General features: G+C 46.7%; 2 long non-coding RNA genes across 3 annotated transcripts; both read right to left on the bottom strand.

Annotated features, from left to right (window-relative positions):
• Positions 1 to 792: 792 nt before the first annotated feature.
• Positions 793 to 2,893, bottom strand: LOC119029719. Its single transcript, XR_005078054.1, has 4 exons — positions 2,735 to 2,893; positions 1,615 to 1,747; positions 1,318 to 1,387; positions 793 to 969 (listed from the first exon to the last, which is right to left on the bottom strand). It is a non-coding gene; the product is annotated as an uncharacterized LOC119029719 (long non-coding RNA).
• A 1,290-nt stretch (positions 2,894 to 4,183) lies between these two features.
• LOC119029477 lies at positions 4,184 to 15,215 on the bottom strand. Of its 2 annotated transcripts, none has more exons than XR_005078000.1 (4): positions 14,965 to 15,215; positions 11,026 to 11,256; positions 7,295 to 7,468; positions 4,184 to 4,234 (listed from the first exon to the last, which is right to left on the bottom strand). It is a non-coding gene; the product is annotated as an uncharacterized LOC119029477 (long non-coding RNA). The 2 variants fall into 2 exon arrangements; XR_005078001.1 differs by lacking the exon at positions 4,184 to 4,234 and adding an exon at positions 5,519 to 7,129.
• Positions 15,216 to 15,243: the final 28 nt, after the last annotated feature.

Genomic DNA, 15,243 nt, shown 5'->3' with positions numbered 1-15,243 from the left:
AAGACAAGACTGCAGCGGCCGAGTTACCAGCTCACTGAGGAGTGAAACACGGCCACAGATACTCATCAACAGATCGCGGCAATAAAGTGAGTGTAAGGATCTTTAATGATTCTGAATCATAAAAGTCAAGTCCAAAATGTCCTCGCTCCCTACAGTCAGGAGCATTTAGCCACAGAATTAATCCCACAACATTTGGTCAAGTGTTCCACAAATCTTAGACAGGAAGTTAGATGAAACTACGACGACCAAAAAGAGAAACCGACAACCTCCAGTTCATACTGTGAAAGTTTCATTCTGCTGACGTCGTTCTTCAGATTTAAATCTCCCTCACAGCTGCGTCCTCAGGAGGAGGCTCAACACAAACACACTCATGATACTGAACGACCAGGACGACGCTGGACAGCAGCAGCAAGGACGCGATCCCTCACCGGCTTCCCACCCGCAAACACGACACTCACGTTGATGCAGCGAAGAGAAAAACTCCCGTTAGAATCTGATTACGCTCCTGCGACTGGAAATCCTGTAAGACACAAAACGCCCGTCGCTGCAGACGTGTCCCCAGACTTTTCTCTACATCTCATGCTTTTACTTTAATCCCCACACGTCTTTATTTTGTCACATCTGACTGTCTGACCTTGTTCTGCTGACAGGAGACGTTCAGCAGCAGAGAGATGTGACGCTGCAATCCAACGCAACCTTGATGTCAGCTGAAGTCACTGACTGCTGGTTAGATGTCACGTCCACAACAAGTAGAAAAGTATTTTCATATCATTTAATCCACACTGCAGAGACTTTATCATCAGATAAACAAAGATCTATTTATTATTTGCCATTAGGGGTTAAATAAATCAGGTAGTATTTGAGTTTAACAACAGTAAACCGTCTCGACAGAGCAGATCTCTGAGTGGACGGAGAGCCGGAGAGTCCAGAATAGGTCCAGGTTCATCGAAGCTCCTCCGTCACAATAACCTGGCTCACACACAGTTCAGAGACGAGACGACGTCATGCTAACGCAGCTTTGAATAAACTATGGACTGATTAGCATTAGCACATCTGGCTAACGGTTGTCTCGCTCTACAGGAACATCAACAAGCTCAGCACACACATCTTCTGTGGATTAGTGACTGTAAACGTGTCTGTGACGTCATCGAACGTTGTTTTAATATTTACCTATCTTCTGTCTGTTTGCTCAGGTGAGAAACAGGTTGTTATGAGCTGAGGCTGACATGTTCAGAACATATTCAGGTAATATTTCTCTCTAAACATCTTCGTGAGCAGCAAACTGTGACACGTCACGTCTGAAGAACGTTTCCTCACCGTCATCAGGGAAGTGTGACCTCATCAAACTGTTCCAGACGTCGACAGGTCCGTGAGTTTCATCCAGAATCTGAAATCACAAGTTCGTGTCTCTGTTAGCTTGTGATGAATGTCTGCTGTTAGCTGTCTCATGTTGTTTTAAATATTTATCTGAGATAATCTTCATCAGCACGGTTCAGAAGTCTGTCTTGGAAACAGAAGCTAGCTGCTGAACGTCTCCCTCAGTCTGTAGACGGCTAACGTTAGCTCATGTAAGCTCGCTAGCTGTTTACAAAGCTTAAGTTAGTTTGAACTTACTGGAGCTGGAGGCCTTTTGGAGCAGAGTCCTGGTCCAAAGTGTGAGATGACCCGGGCCCACAGAACCGCTCTCTGAAGAACTCCGGCTAACTTCAGTGGAAGTAAAACGATTCACTGCTGCGACTCTTCTCGACTTTACAGAGATACAACGGATCAAATTCAGAGTTTGTGATGCTCAAAAACTGGAAGTGTGTCCAACACAATGTATCCTGGGAAATGTTGTTTACAGCTCAGTGTGTGTTGTAGATGCTGACGCTGTAAGTACGTCACATTTAGAGCATTTGTCCAAAAAATATATATATATACAGTTTGTTTGTTTGTTTGTTTTTTTGTTACGACTCGGGTTCATTAATAAGTGCTTGATTGACAGCTGACAGTCACCAATCAGAATATACTTCTTAATACACTTTAAAGGTGGAATACAAACTTTTATACACAAATGAAGTATTTTATATTCCAGCTTCACGTATTGATTAAAGGAGCAGTCTGTAGTTTTGTTTAAAAAGTGATAATGAGAAGAGAAAAATCTTCACTGACTGAATAAACAAACTTTATTGAGTGTTACTTTGTTTACATGTGGCGGACCCTGCCACCTCTCCAGCTGTTCCAGGACCTGATGTTCCTCTGAGAACAGCTTTGTTGATTCACTGCTGGAACAAATACGTATTTCTGAGTTTGTATTTTTACCTCATTGATATTGTGAATATGAAAATGCTCAGACTGAATCTCCTCTGCTGGGCTGCACGTCGCTCCTTTAAAGCAGCAGCAATATCAAAAACATCATATTGTGGTAAAACTCAGGGAAACAGAAACATTTGACTTCTGTTACTTTAACTCACATCTCACACTTTGTCATCAGCAGGAAACAGACAGGACTTTAACTTGGAGTGGAGTATTTCCACTGTGTGTTTACATGTGGCGGACCCTGCCACTGTTCAGCTCCAAACACAGATCAGTTTGTTTTTTCACTGATGGAACAGTTTATATATTCAACTCATTAATGTTGTCAGTATTAAAACTCTGAGTGTGTATTTCACTCTGCCCCTGTAAGCGTCTCTCTGTAGTTTGCAGTCTGGCAGAGTTTTGAAGCTTTGTGTCTGGAAACACCTGCACGTCTCACCTGTAGCTGCAGTTTTCATCACACCTTGATGAGTGGAGCGTCGGCGTCGGCGAGGAGAAGACTTCAACACGTTCGCCTGGAGGTCCAGATCAAACCTGACAGGTGAACAGGAAGCTGAGAGGCTGCTGGAGCCTCACAGCAGACAGGAGAGCTGATGAGCTGATGTGGAGCAGGTGAGAGCAGCTGCTGAGCAGGTGAGGGGATTCTATTGGCTGACAGGCTGGCAGGTGGGCATGTCAGAGTCTGACATGACACCAGCACCAGGACTGAGACGGATCAGATCTGATCAGATGATTTCAGATTGAGTTGGAACGTCTTCATGTGAAACTAACAACACAGTAGATGAACTCGCCTTCATCATCCTGATGAAGTTACAATCTGAAACGTTTTTGTTATTAAACAGATTCAGATTCTGTCTGAGTCCTTTTAGGGTTTGGTTTTGTTTTGCCCTTCAGTCTGGATTAACTTTAATCCTGTGTAGTGATTTAACATTTTTCATGACTCTGGGAGCCTTTTTTAAAAACACACACACACACCATCCATAATGTGAATGGTGTGTCTGTGTGTGTGTGTGTGTGTGTGTGTGTGTGTGTGTGTGAATTGTAAAGTTGTTGGACTAAAACATGCGTATGGGAGAAATGTATAATTAGCTAGCGAAGCCTCCAGCGAGACAACAGGATGCAGAACCAACGAGGCCCGTCTGCCGGCTGGGTTCAGGTTCTGTCAGAACATCACATTCATACTGAGCAGGAATGAATCTCTTTCATGTGGTGACGGCGCTGAGCTCAGGGCTCGGTTCAGTCCAGGTCCTGGTTCGGGTTCACACAGCTGCTCTGCTCAGGTGCACCTGTGTTGCCACGGTTACAGTCACCTGAACATCAACAGGTCGCAGCTGTCGGTCCGTCTCAGAGAGCTGGAAACCACCGAGTCCTCCACCATTTATTTTGGTTCATTGTTACGAGAAGTTTTCACAGAACACAAATTTATCACAGGAGAATTTTTTTCTTGCGTTAGAAATATTTATCTTGATTTATTGTCATATCAAAAAGAAAAAAAGAAACATATTGTGAGATCAAGCAAAAGATTCTTGTGCAAATATGTTTTAACATGAAAATATTTCATATATAAATATATCATTTGAAACCACGTTGATATAACATGACGTGTTTTATGATACATGGACAATATTAAAGAGAAATGTTTCTTGTGAACAACATGAAAATATGAACAAACTTTTATGCCATGATGCTGACACACGTCCTGCTGTTATCAGTAACTGTCAAATAACTGTGTGGCAGTAAAAGTTACATTTCCTCTTAATATGTAATAAATGGAACACAACCAAGTCGCTCCTCCAGGCTAACAACCTTCCTCTTCCTCTTCATCTCCTTCTTCTTCCTCTCCCTCTTCTTCTTCCTCTTCCTTGGCATCTATTTCTCCCTCTCCTGGTTCTTCTTCCTCTCCCTCTTCCTCTTCCTCTTCCTCTCTGTATCTGTGACACTTGGAGAGAACAGAGAGTGTGAAAAAGTCTGCTGACTCAAATCCTATTAAAATTCAGCAGGTTGTCACTTCTTTGTTTTGTGCTGAGTCTCCTCTCAGACGGAGGTATTCTTCATTGTTTGCTGTGTGTCGCCTCCAGTTATGCTTTTCATGAAGCGAGCAACGCCTCCACCTCCACATCCCCCCGCTTCGCCTTCCAACAGGCCGCTTCAAACACACACACACACACACACACACACACACACACTGCTAACGTGCAGCAGAGCGATGATTCGTGTTCAGGACGAGGAACGTTGCGTCATCGTCTGATTATCGGCTTCAGGTCGAGCGTCAGCACGTACGAGTCTGTTTGTACGAGAGCTTGGAGGTCAAACTGGGATCGTCTTCTGCTTGAGGAAATACCTGATGTGGAGGGAGAAAGGCTAGTGTAGCGTAGGTAACTGTGTGTGTGTGTGTGTGTGTGTGCGTGCGTGTGTGTGTGTTCCTAATTTGAGTCGGTGGGGAGATGAAAGGACAGTGCTGCTTCCAATTTCCTCCTCATGCAGAGATCTCAACATGACAAACACAAAGTGCTGCAGAGGCGCTCTGAAAGGAATCGCACACTCCGGAGTCATTATTTTTTTTGGTCTCTGTCTTTTGTGGTTTGGAGGCTGAAAACTCTCCGTGTTTACAGGTGAACACGATCAAAGCGGCTCTGAATCAAGCCGGCTCTTACAAATCACCAGCGTGACCTCACAGCTTCTGTCTGCAGGCTGTCGCATGTGAAGACTCGTCGCCTGCAGACAGCGATGAACGCTCAGCTGCAGTGTAACAGAGTAATCTGTTACAGTACTCTGATTACTCTGATTACTCTTTTGTTATTGTAATCGTTAGTTAGCTTGAACTCGCTGAATTTTCACATTGTTTTGAACTTTTGTCCAAAAAGGACGAGAACATCATCACGGTGACGTCTGTCTGCAGGAACGAGCTTCACCTTCATCGTGTTCGTGCTGCTTCTGCATCAGCGCTCGTAGTTTTACAGGTTCGTTAGCTGCAGGTTTAAACATCGTAATCCAACGAGCGGCGCTGACGAGCTTCATTAGAATCGACTCTCTGCAGCGTCCTCGTCCACTGGATGAACTCTTGGTTTGTAGCTCGTCATTCACCGTTGGAAACATCCAATCACATTCATGCAGGTGTTCAGCTCTGACATCACTGATGACGTCACTGTGACTCTGACGATCAGCTGGTGTCACATGTGTTCATCACATCTCTCTCCTTCGTCTCCGACAGACACACAACAGCAGGCGGACGAGAACACGCCGGGCGATGGAGCAGATCAGCGTCTTCAGGCAGCTTTAACACACAGGTGGAGTGTAAAACTCCAGCGTTCAGGATGGAGGCCGACACGGCGCTCCGTGTTGTTATAATATGTGAGAGCAATATTTTGAGCCGTTATCATCATCAGCCCTCTATCTGCACGTCCGGAGGAGAGGAAATGGCTGACATTATGCCAAAGACAACGACGCAGTGTTGAAATGTCCCGGGTTTAAACGAGGGTCGCCTCACGCCACGCCGGCTCCTCCAGCAGCTATCTTCCTGCCATTTCCTAAAAGGAATGTAATTTCAGCAGAAATCAAAACAAAAGCCCCGAACAAAACTCTTCTGAGGCAATTTTCAGCTATTTACTTGTCAGGCTGAGCTTTTAAAGATGCCAGACTGATCAGACTCCACGGCAGACAGCAGCTGACATTCACAGATACAAACAAATTACAGACGGACACTCCAGCCGAGGGAATAAAGACGAGTATTCAAATACAATCACAGACTCCGAGCCGGCGCTTCATGTATCGCTCAATCACACGTGGTGAAGACGGCAGATTCTTCTGGGGTAAATGTGTTTGTGTCGTGTTGTTCAGACGGTAATTACAAGCGGGCGAGTGGGTGAAAACGTACGAAGCGACAGCTCTGATATCTTCTGCTGGTCGGCGACGAGTCCAGCCTGGTGACGGAGCGGCTGCAGATAAATACAGTCCAGGATTAAACTGTGGCGAGCTGCACGTAGCTGCCTGACAAGCTTCAGGTTCTGTTGATTGTGGCGGCCTCTGTGGACAAAAGTGGTACGAGCACATCCAGCATCCGTCATGATCGTCTGACCTGAGATCCACCAGATATTCACCTCGTGTTACTTCCTGATGTGAAGTCAGGTATCGAACATGTGATGAGAACGTGACTTGTCAATATGTGACGCAGCAGAACTGCTAACTTTACATCCTGGTGACTTGAATTATGCTCAACGTCCAGCAGTCGTCTCTGTGATCAGCTGATGGTCATAATATCAGCTGTGGATCATCAGACAGGAGCTGGTGGACGTGAGCTCACACACACCGACTGCATGTGTTCATCTCTGATATCAGAGGCGACCGGATCAGGACTCCTGTCTCTGATAAACGTCTCTCCGTCTGATAAAGGTGAGAGACGTCAGAACTGTTCTACATAAAAAGGACCTGTCGGCTTTAAGACGCTTCACGTTCACCTGCAGACTGTAACGCCTCTGCAGACCAGCCAGACCTCCATATTACATATTTCATATATTTCACTGTACATGTGTGAGTTTCCACAGTTGTCAGAGTGACACCAGAGGATCCAGAGTCAGGACTCATCCAGCTGTGTTCCTGTTCAGGGTTCATTGTGGTGAACGGGTTGTGAGTCTGTGTTGTATGTTGTGTTTGGATGGAGCTCTGACTGTTTCCTCTGCTCATTAGGAGACACATCAGCTGACACAAAGAAAACACCTGGAGAGAAGATCGTGTTTCATCACCTGAAACATCAGAATGCATCTCAGCCATCAAATCTCCAGTTCTGCTGGTCAGCGAGGTTTCTGTGAGACGCCGACGTGTTTTTGTTGGTTCTGTTCTGAAGAATATGAGGAAAACATCTGTAACTGTCAGGAGATACGTTCACTGTCGGTCTGAACATGAAGAACATCAGCAGATTTTCATCTTCATCATGTCTCTCAGACAACATGAAACCTGACTCATCAGGACAGGTGTGATCGTCCCACATTACAGGAACACTTACCTGGAAATCCAGAAGGTGACACTCGACATGTTCCAGACAGAGCTGCTGTCGTCACTCCTCCTCCTCGTCTGTGTGTCTCTGAGGAGACTTTCTTCTGTTTCTTCCTCCATCACATCTTCGGGTGGAGGTGTCCCGGGGCAAAAGATGTTTTTGTGGTATTTTTCTGCCGGAGCTCTAAACAAACAGCCAAAAATGAAAACTGTCTCTGCTGCAGCAAGAAGCTGAAAAATATTCTCCAAGTTCAGTTTGTGACAAAACTTTTCCTGCATTAATAATCACTGAGTCAGACTGAAGCCACATTTTAAACTGAGCGAGTTAGTCGCACAGGTGTAGTCGGGCTTCCTCCTGTTGTTCGTGCTGAAACAGAGACGTGTAACAGACCAACACTCGACATCGTGTCTCCTGGAGAAGAAGCTCTGGTGCCAGACTGACGGCTGGAGAAACACTGAAACACAACATTTCTCTGTCGTCTGACTTCTGATGAGGAAACGTCTCCAGGAAATGAAAGGAAACACTTCAGAGAGTTTGACTCGACACGTCTGTCCTTGATATCGTCTGTGAACGTCTCCTGTTCACAGTGTAGATATTTGGTGTATTATCGGGGGAGATCAGTCATTAACCTTCCTCTGAAGTGTGTTCTTTCATTTTGTTCATCAGAAGTGAGGCGACGGAGACGTGTTGGGTTTTAGTCTGTTTCTTCATCGTGAAACCACTGGATGTTGGCGATGAGACATGTGGATCTGAACCACAACATGAACCAACACCGAGCTGATCTAAACATTTTGTAGCTTCATCTCCTCCGTCAGCAGCGAGACTCTTTGGTACAGAAGCTGCTTTCATTTGTTTCCCTGTCGAGCTGCAGGCGGGACGAAACACGACGGGCTGACGGTGAACTGAACCGCCTGATTTATTCCACTGTTGGCAGTATGGGGCTGACTGTGGTGTCGGCAGGTGGAGGTGACGGTGGAGGAGTTACAGCTGATCGAGAAGCCAGAGACCACTGTTGGAGACTGAGCTCCAACGTGTGTGAGCGTGAAGCCACAAACGAAAAGAACTCCGACCGCAGCGTCAGACTCGTACCACAGGAGCAGTTACATCAAATACACCTCAGAAGAGCCACGCTACACCGCCTCCACCTCCACCAGTGTCATCACACACACACACACACACACACACATGCACTCTCAACAAACACTGCAGGCCTCTCTACCTCCCGCTGCGATCGCACAGCTCGCTGCACATCAAACAGCCAGCCTGCTGTCATCTCCACACACACAACCAATCAGAAAATCACTCTATTCTGCGCCACATGTTTCCACCAGTTATCTGTGAATTCAATGTATGTCCGCCGTGTGTGTGTGTGTGTGTGTGTGTGTGTGTGTGTGTGTGTGTGTGTGTGTGTGTGTGACCGAGCTGAAGTGACAGCGGCTGCCAGCCCACCAACCAAACTTGAGCAGCGACTGCGGGTGAATACCAAACAGCAGCTCCCACTGCGTCTGATCACCGGGCTGCTGGGGGGCCATGACAGATGATGGCGGCGCCGCTGCTATAAACACATCCAGCTCTCAGGCGCTCGACGTCAGCAGAGAGGAGGTAATCACAGGGACGAGGTGCGAGAGGAGACGATGTGGGGACGGAGAACAGGCAGGGTGAGGTGAGGGGCAGCGGAGCGAGGAGGAGGAGGAGGAGGAGGAGGAGGAGGAGGAGGGAGGCAGTCGGTGTGAAGATGGAGGCGCTGAGGGGAAGCTGCGAGCGCACTAATGGCCTCGCCGCAGGACGCCAACCTGAGAGAGGCCAGGCCGGCTCGACTCTGTCACTCTGATCCACAGTGACGACGCGTCTCCTGAGTCCAGCCGCTGCTCAGTTACTGTGGTGGAAGCAGAACCGCTGTGGAGAAAGTTTCACACAAAGTTTAGAGAGAGAAAGAAGTCCAACACACAGCGAACCACTCCTGAGATCACATTCACGGGTTCGATTCCCCTGGTCTGCATGTCGAAGTGTCCTTGGGCAGGATACTGAACCCCAGACTGCTCCTGACATGCTGGTCGGCAGCCGCCACCATCAGTGTGTGAACGTGTGAATTACTGAAGTCGCTTTGGACAAAAAGCGTCTGATAATTACCCTCAATGTAACTGTAATGTGTGCTGGAACAGAACTGCAGCTGAGAGCCGAGTGTACAAACTGCTTGTGTTAGGAGATCCTGCTTCAGGTCGGAAACACAGCTGGATGTTCCCACATCTCAACATGAAACATGGTAAAGAACAACAGGTGGAATAAAAAGGAAACATCTGGCTGCTGCCTACATTACCCACAGTGCACCTGAGCCAAGTAAAACTCCTCAAGACCTGTGAACAAAGTGTAAAACTGGCGGCGCTGCCCTTTAGTTAGCTCGCTGCTCATCCGTTAGCAGACGCTCGCCGCTCTCTGCGCAGCGCTGTGATTGGTTCCTCCTCTAAATGGAGATTAAACCACAGGATCGACAAGGTGAACGCCTGTTACCATGGCAACTGTGGCCACACATCAGAGACGTGACAGCTGCGAGAAAAAACACCAGAAGAACAAAAACTAAATGTTCTGAAACTGAAAACACTTTCATCAGAATCCGTCCATCAATTTGTTCTTTGGTACTTTGCCGCCCACAGAACATCTCAGAACCAGCTGCTGTTGGACTGAACCCACGAGGTCGCGCCGCGGTCAGCCGGTTCTGACGCTCGGTGTGAGTTCTGGTGTGTGACTGTGGCGTCAAAGCTGCGGCGGATCAATACGAGGCCTCAGCTCGCAGCTGCACCACGACTCCACAAACACAGATGCTCTCTAATTGTTCTCCACCAGTCGCCTCCATTTTCTCCCCCGCACAAACATATCTGCACACACACACACACACACACACACACACACAGTAGCCGTCCTGCCTGACGATGAAAGGAAATCATTTTAATTGCTTTTGTGTAATTTGCTTGTTTTTCGTTGAGACCAAAACAGAAAGCGACGCCGGATGTTGTGCGGCGGCGTCGGCGTCCCTCGAGATCACACGAGGAAACAAACATTCAGAAATCGTTTAGTCAGAAACACGTCGTCCTCTCTGGTCAAATAATCAAATCTTCTGAAGACATTTTCTCTCTTTGTGAACTTCCTGGATGTTCCTGCAGGTTCTGTCAGCCTGATATTATATTATTATTATATTATCATCACAATAAATCTAAAGCTCCAGTTTGAGTTCAGACTGAAGCGCTCACCTGCTGTGTTGCCTTCACTGTCACTGCTGATGATCGGGACGTTACAGAACCAGAATTATCAGGTGAACGTTCAGTACGAAGATGGACGATCCTTCTGTCTGTCGTCAGGTCGTTACTGAGCTCCGCATGTGTGTCAAATATTAACATGGGATGTAAAATAAAAAGTAGGAGTAATATCTGGAGGGAACGTGAACGCGCTCTGATAACGTTTTCTGTTTTATGAGGACACGTGTGTTTGAAACTAAATGAAAAAGTCTGTCAGCAACATTAAAATCATGTTTGGACGATGATGATTTTATTCTGGTAGATAAAATGTTTGTGGACGGAGTGAAATCCTCGTTATCTCTCTCCTGATCAGACGGAGGTCCAACAGGAGAGAGAAACAGTTCACGTGTTGTTTTCATGTTCTGAATTATACTGTCAGAGAAACAAAACAGAGTCGGACCAAATCACCGCACAATAATCTCACTGTGATAAAACTAATGCATCGCTCACCTTTGAATCGTGGTGCTGTGTGTGAGAGAAGGTGATTTCTGACACTCTGAGGCTGCAGGACGAGGAACCTTCACCTCTCAGTGAGACTTTAACACATATTTTGAACCTTGTGCATTTAGTCTTCCTTCTGTCCTCCTCTTGACTCCAGCTGCCTGTTGAACATCCGGCCCGGTTCTGCAGGAAAAACCAAACATCGACTCCTCGCTCTCCCCTCCGAATCATTTCAATCTACTGAGAGAACAACACAACAGATCAACTCAGCCAACAATCACAACACAAAAACACTTCGGGCTCACTGCACACGGGTCAGACAGCCCGGTTCTGACCCACAGGTCGTTCACACGATGTGTTCTGACCACAGACAAGCAGATGGAGAGATTATTAAAGTCTCTTTTCTCCTTCAGTCGTCACAGCAGAGTGAAAAAGTTGAAGGATGATGGTCGAGAAAAGAAACTGTGATAAGTTAGTTAGTGGAGCGGCGGCCCGGCGGCCCAGTGGGTCAGAGGTTCTGACTCTGATGACAGCAGGCCGGCTGTCAGGCGGTCCGATGTCTCAGTCAGAAGCAGCTGTAAACTCTCTGTGGGGGAAACCCTGCTAACAACGCTCTGCTAACATGGTTCATTTCCTGTAAACCCTTCACAATAAAAGTTTAGCGATTTAAAAGCTTTTATTGTGAAGCAGCAGAACCAGGAAACGTGTTCTGAGAGGGAACGTGAGTCAGCAGCTGGTTCAACTCAAGACAGTGTCGGCTAATGTGACAGTTGGATCATCTGTGCATCAGTGTGGAGGCGTCTGTGGCTCTCAGCAGAGCAGCAGTGACCAGAACCAGCAGTCTGCTCTGGTTGTACAAATGCTGATGTGATAATGAACAACTGTTGTTTCAGGGTCATTATTTGGACACTTCCTTGAACAGAATCTGACCCAAACACTCAAACTGAACCGAACCACCTGGTGGGCTCTGCAGAACAGGGTCAGACAGCTCGGGCTCGGGTCTCTCCACGATCTGCTCCATGTGTTGAAGCATCCAAAGATAAAAGCAGCAGCTCCTGCATCCTCCTCCCTCGTCAGCTGTAATTATACAGCCGTCAGCGTCAGTCCGGCTCAGAAACGTTTCAAAGCTGGACTGTATCCATAACGACCACCCAGACCGCCGTGACACGAAATGTTTATGTGAGCGAGCGAAATAGCTGCTGTCAGGACGCTGGGTCGAGATACAGGTGAGGAATAATGTGCACGTGGGATAAACGATGAGCAGACGGACCATCAATCAGGAGGACAGACAGGTAGACAGACGGGTAGACAGACAGGTAGACAGACGGGGGAGGCAGAGACAGGTAGGCAGTCCTCACAGGTCTCTCTTTGCTTTAAAGCCGCAGGAACACAAGGGTGGTGTTAAAAAAGTTAAAAGAGAAAACCTAATTAATGTTATCTGAGCGTCCCTGCGGAGGAGAGTTGAAATTAAATTAAATTAAATCACTGTCTGCTGGGAGGAAGAGGGGGAGAGAGAGAGGGAGCTCACAGCTCTGTAACCCGCCACACACTGATACTGCCTCACAGGTGTGTGTGTGTGTGTGTGTGTGTGTGTGTGTGTGTGTGTGTGTGTGTGTGTGTGTGTGTTGCAGAGAGCCGGACAGGGAAATAATCAGGCAGCTTGTCGAGAGGAAGAAATGTAACGTGTGGAAAACTTGTCATTGCTCGCACATAATTATGGAAAATCATATTTGTGTAACAGTAACAGTGTGTGTGTGTGTGTGTGTGTGTGTGTGTGTGTGTGTCGTTGTGAGCTTCTTGTTGTCGGTGAATTTATGATGCTCCGGTCAATTCCCATCAGCAGCAGTGATCACCACGAGACCGCCTGCAGGCCTCCATCAGAGCTGATGACCCCTGGTAACCTTGGTAACCCAGAAATACCTAGAAATACTAATGTTGTCCACGAGAGGCGGAAGTGCACGATGACCCGGCGTCCTCAACGGGACGAAAAGAATCCACGTTTCATGAAAACAATACAAAGTGTTTTAATTCCCTCGTGTGGAGCCGAGTCATGAAGTCAGGAGAGAAAATATTTTAGATCAGACTTTGAAAATGAATCAACAGAGAAAAACAAACTTCTCACTTTCTCCTCAGACCAACAGGAGTTCTGCACTGTCCAGAACTACTGACAGCTGGAGTTTATGAACGTTAAGATTAGCATGCTAATGGTGAACATGCTAACACCTGCTGAATAACAACATGACAGCTTCAGTTAGCATCCAGATGTTAGCATTTAGCTTCCCCCTCACAGAGCTGCTAGCATGGCTGCAGACTCTTATTCTGGTTCCTCAGTCTGAACCATCACCTGAAGCTGCACAGACGCTTCAGAGAACCCAAGTCCAAAACAAATCGACTTCCAAACTACGCTTCACGCATTTGGTTGAAAAGGTCACACATTTGGGATCCAAATGTGATTAAACCTGAACTGAGATCTAATTTTAGATTTAATTGAAACCAGATTTGATTTATCCGGCGTGATGGGACACGAGTGGATGTCAGTCCTGCGGAGAGCTCCACAGCATCCTCACATATAATTACATCTTTATTAAATGAACGGAGCTGTTTGTAACAGAAGACGACACGTACAGTCAGAAACATTTGAAGACGCAGATACGAGTGTTACCTCTGTGGCTGAGCGCCATCAGGTCTGTGTGGATTAATAACCTGTGATGAAACAAGAGCTCGCTGCCTTCAGGTCACAGTCAGCTGACAAACGGTGGTAATGAAAAGGATGGAGAGTGTGTCTGCAGCAGCGAGGAGCCTGCAGCTAGCTCAGGAAAACAGCAGAAACATCATGTACTCAAAAATGCTTTAGTTTAATGAAGTCTGTGCAACCGACTCCAGACGGCTGCTGCAGGAGAGACACGATCACAGCGGTCACTTCTTCTTCTGATATGAAACCTGCAGACACGCTGGAAAATCTCCACTTGGAGGCCAGTAGATCTCCATAATGTTCATCCTCAATATGAGCAATGAACGAACTCTTCAGCATACTGATTAAAAAAGTTGTCATTTAAAAGAATCTCATACTTTCATTACTTCTTTTCTTCTTGGGGAAATATTTCACTTTTTCCTGCATGACATTTATTTAAACAATTCAAAATCTGATCAGTAAGTAAAGAAGTTGAATGTGTTCTGTGATGTCTGTGCAGAACCTCAGAGAACCTTCATGCTCTTAAGTTTCTGTCAGAATCAAAGTGATCCGCTGATGTTGTCTGTACATCCTGTACGCTGCTATCAAGAGCTGCTAACAGGTGCTGCTAACAGAAGCTGCTAACAGGAGCAGCTAACAGGCGATGCTAACAGGCTCTGCTAACAGAAGCTGCTAACAGGTGCTGCTAACAGAAGCTGCTAACAGGAGCAGCTAACAGGCGATGCTAACAGGCACTGCTAACAGAAGCTGCTAACAGGAGCAGCTAACAGGCGCTGCTAACAAGAGCAGCTGACAGGAGCAGCTAACAGGCGCTGCTAACAAGAGCAGCTGACAGGTGCAGCTAACAGGCACTGCTAGCAGGAGCAGCTAACAAGAGCTGCTAACAGGAGCAGCTAACAGGCGCTGCTAGCAGGAGCAGCTAACAGGCGCTGCTAACAGGAGCGGCTAACGTTACACTTGAAAAGGACACAGAATAATAATAACGTACTGAAAAGAGAACATTCCAACACTTCTGAAGACGTTTCACAGCCTCGCGCCCTCCTGGTGGTTTCATTTAATTCTGTCATCACGTTGGTTCTGAAATAGGCCGATGTTGCTGATAGCATGTTAGCATCGCTTAGATTAGCAACAGCATTTTCACACTAAAGTCAAATTTGCCTCTGAGCTGATAATGAAAAGAATAAAGTGGCTGTGCAGAAACAATAAAGGGATTTAAATGAGCTCGTTAATTGTCATCGAGGTGGAAAATGACTCACAGACATTGGCAGTGGCGTCCTGAACACCGCCGCTCGCCATCGTCTTCTTCTCGTGGACGCTGTTTAACGAAGGTTTCTCGTGGCGGCTGAGCGCTCTCCTCCTGCTGCGAGCATGTTGACATGAAACAGAGTTCATAATGATTATTATAACATCAGCTGCAGATCAAGGGCAGCATATTGAACAAGAGATGAAAGATGAAGCTGCAGAGAGAAGAGTTCATCTGAGGGGCTGGACGTTCACATTCAGCAAAATAAAGACTGTAAGTGATGAAAATGTGG

This window comes from Acanthopagrus latus, chromosome 12 (genome assembly GCF_904848185.1).
Source record: "Acanthopagrus latus isolate v.2019 chromosome 12, fAcaLat1.1, whole genome shotgun sequence".
Classification (NCBI taxonomy): domain Eukaryota; kingdom Metazoa; phylum Chordata; class Actinopteri; order Spariformes; family Sparidae; genus Acanthopagrus; species Acanthopagrus latus.
This window is presented reverse-complemented; position numbering and strand designations above follow the sequence as displayed.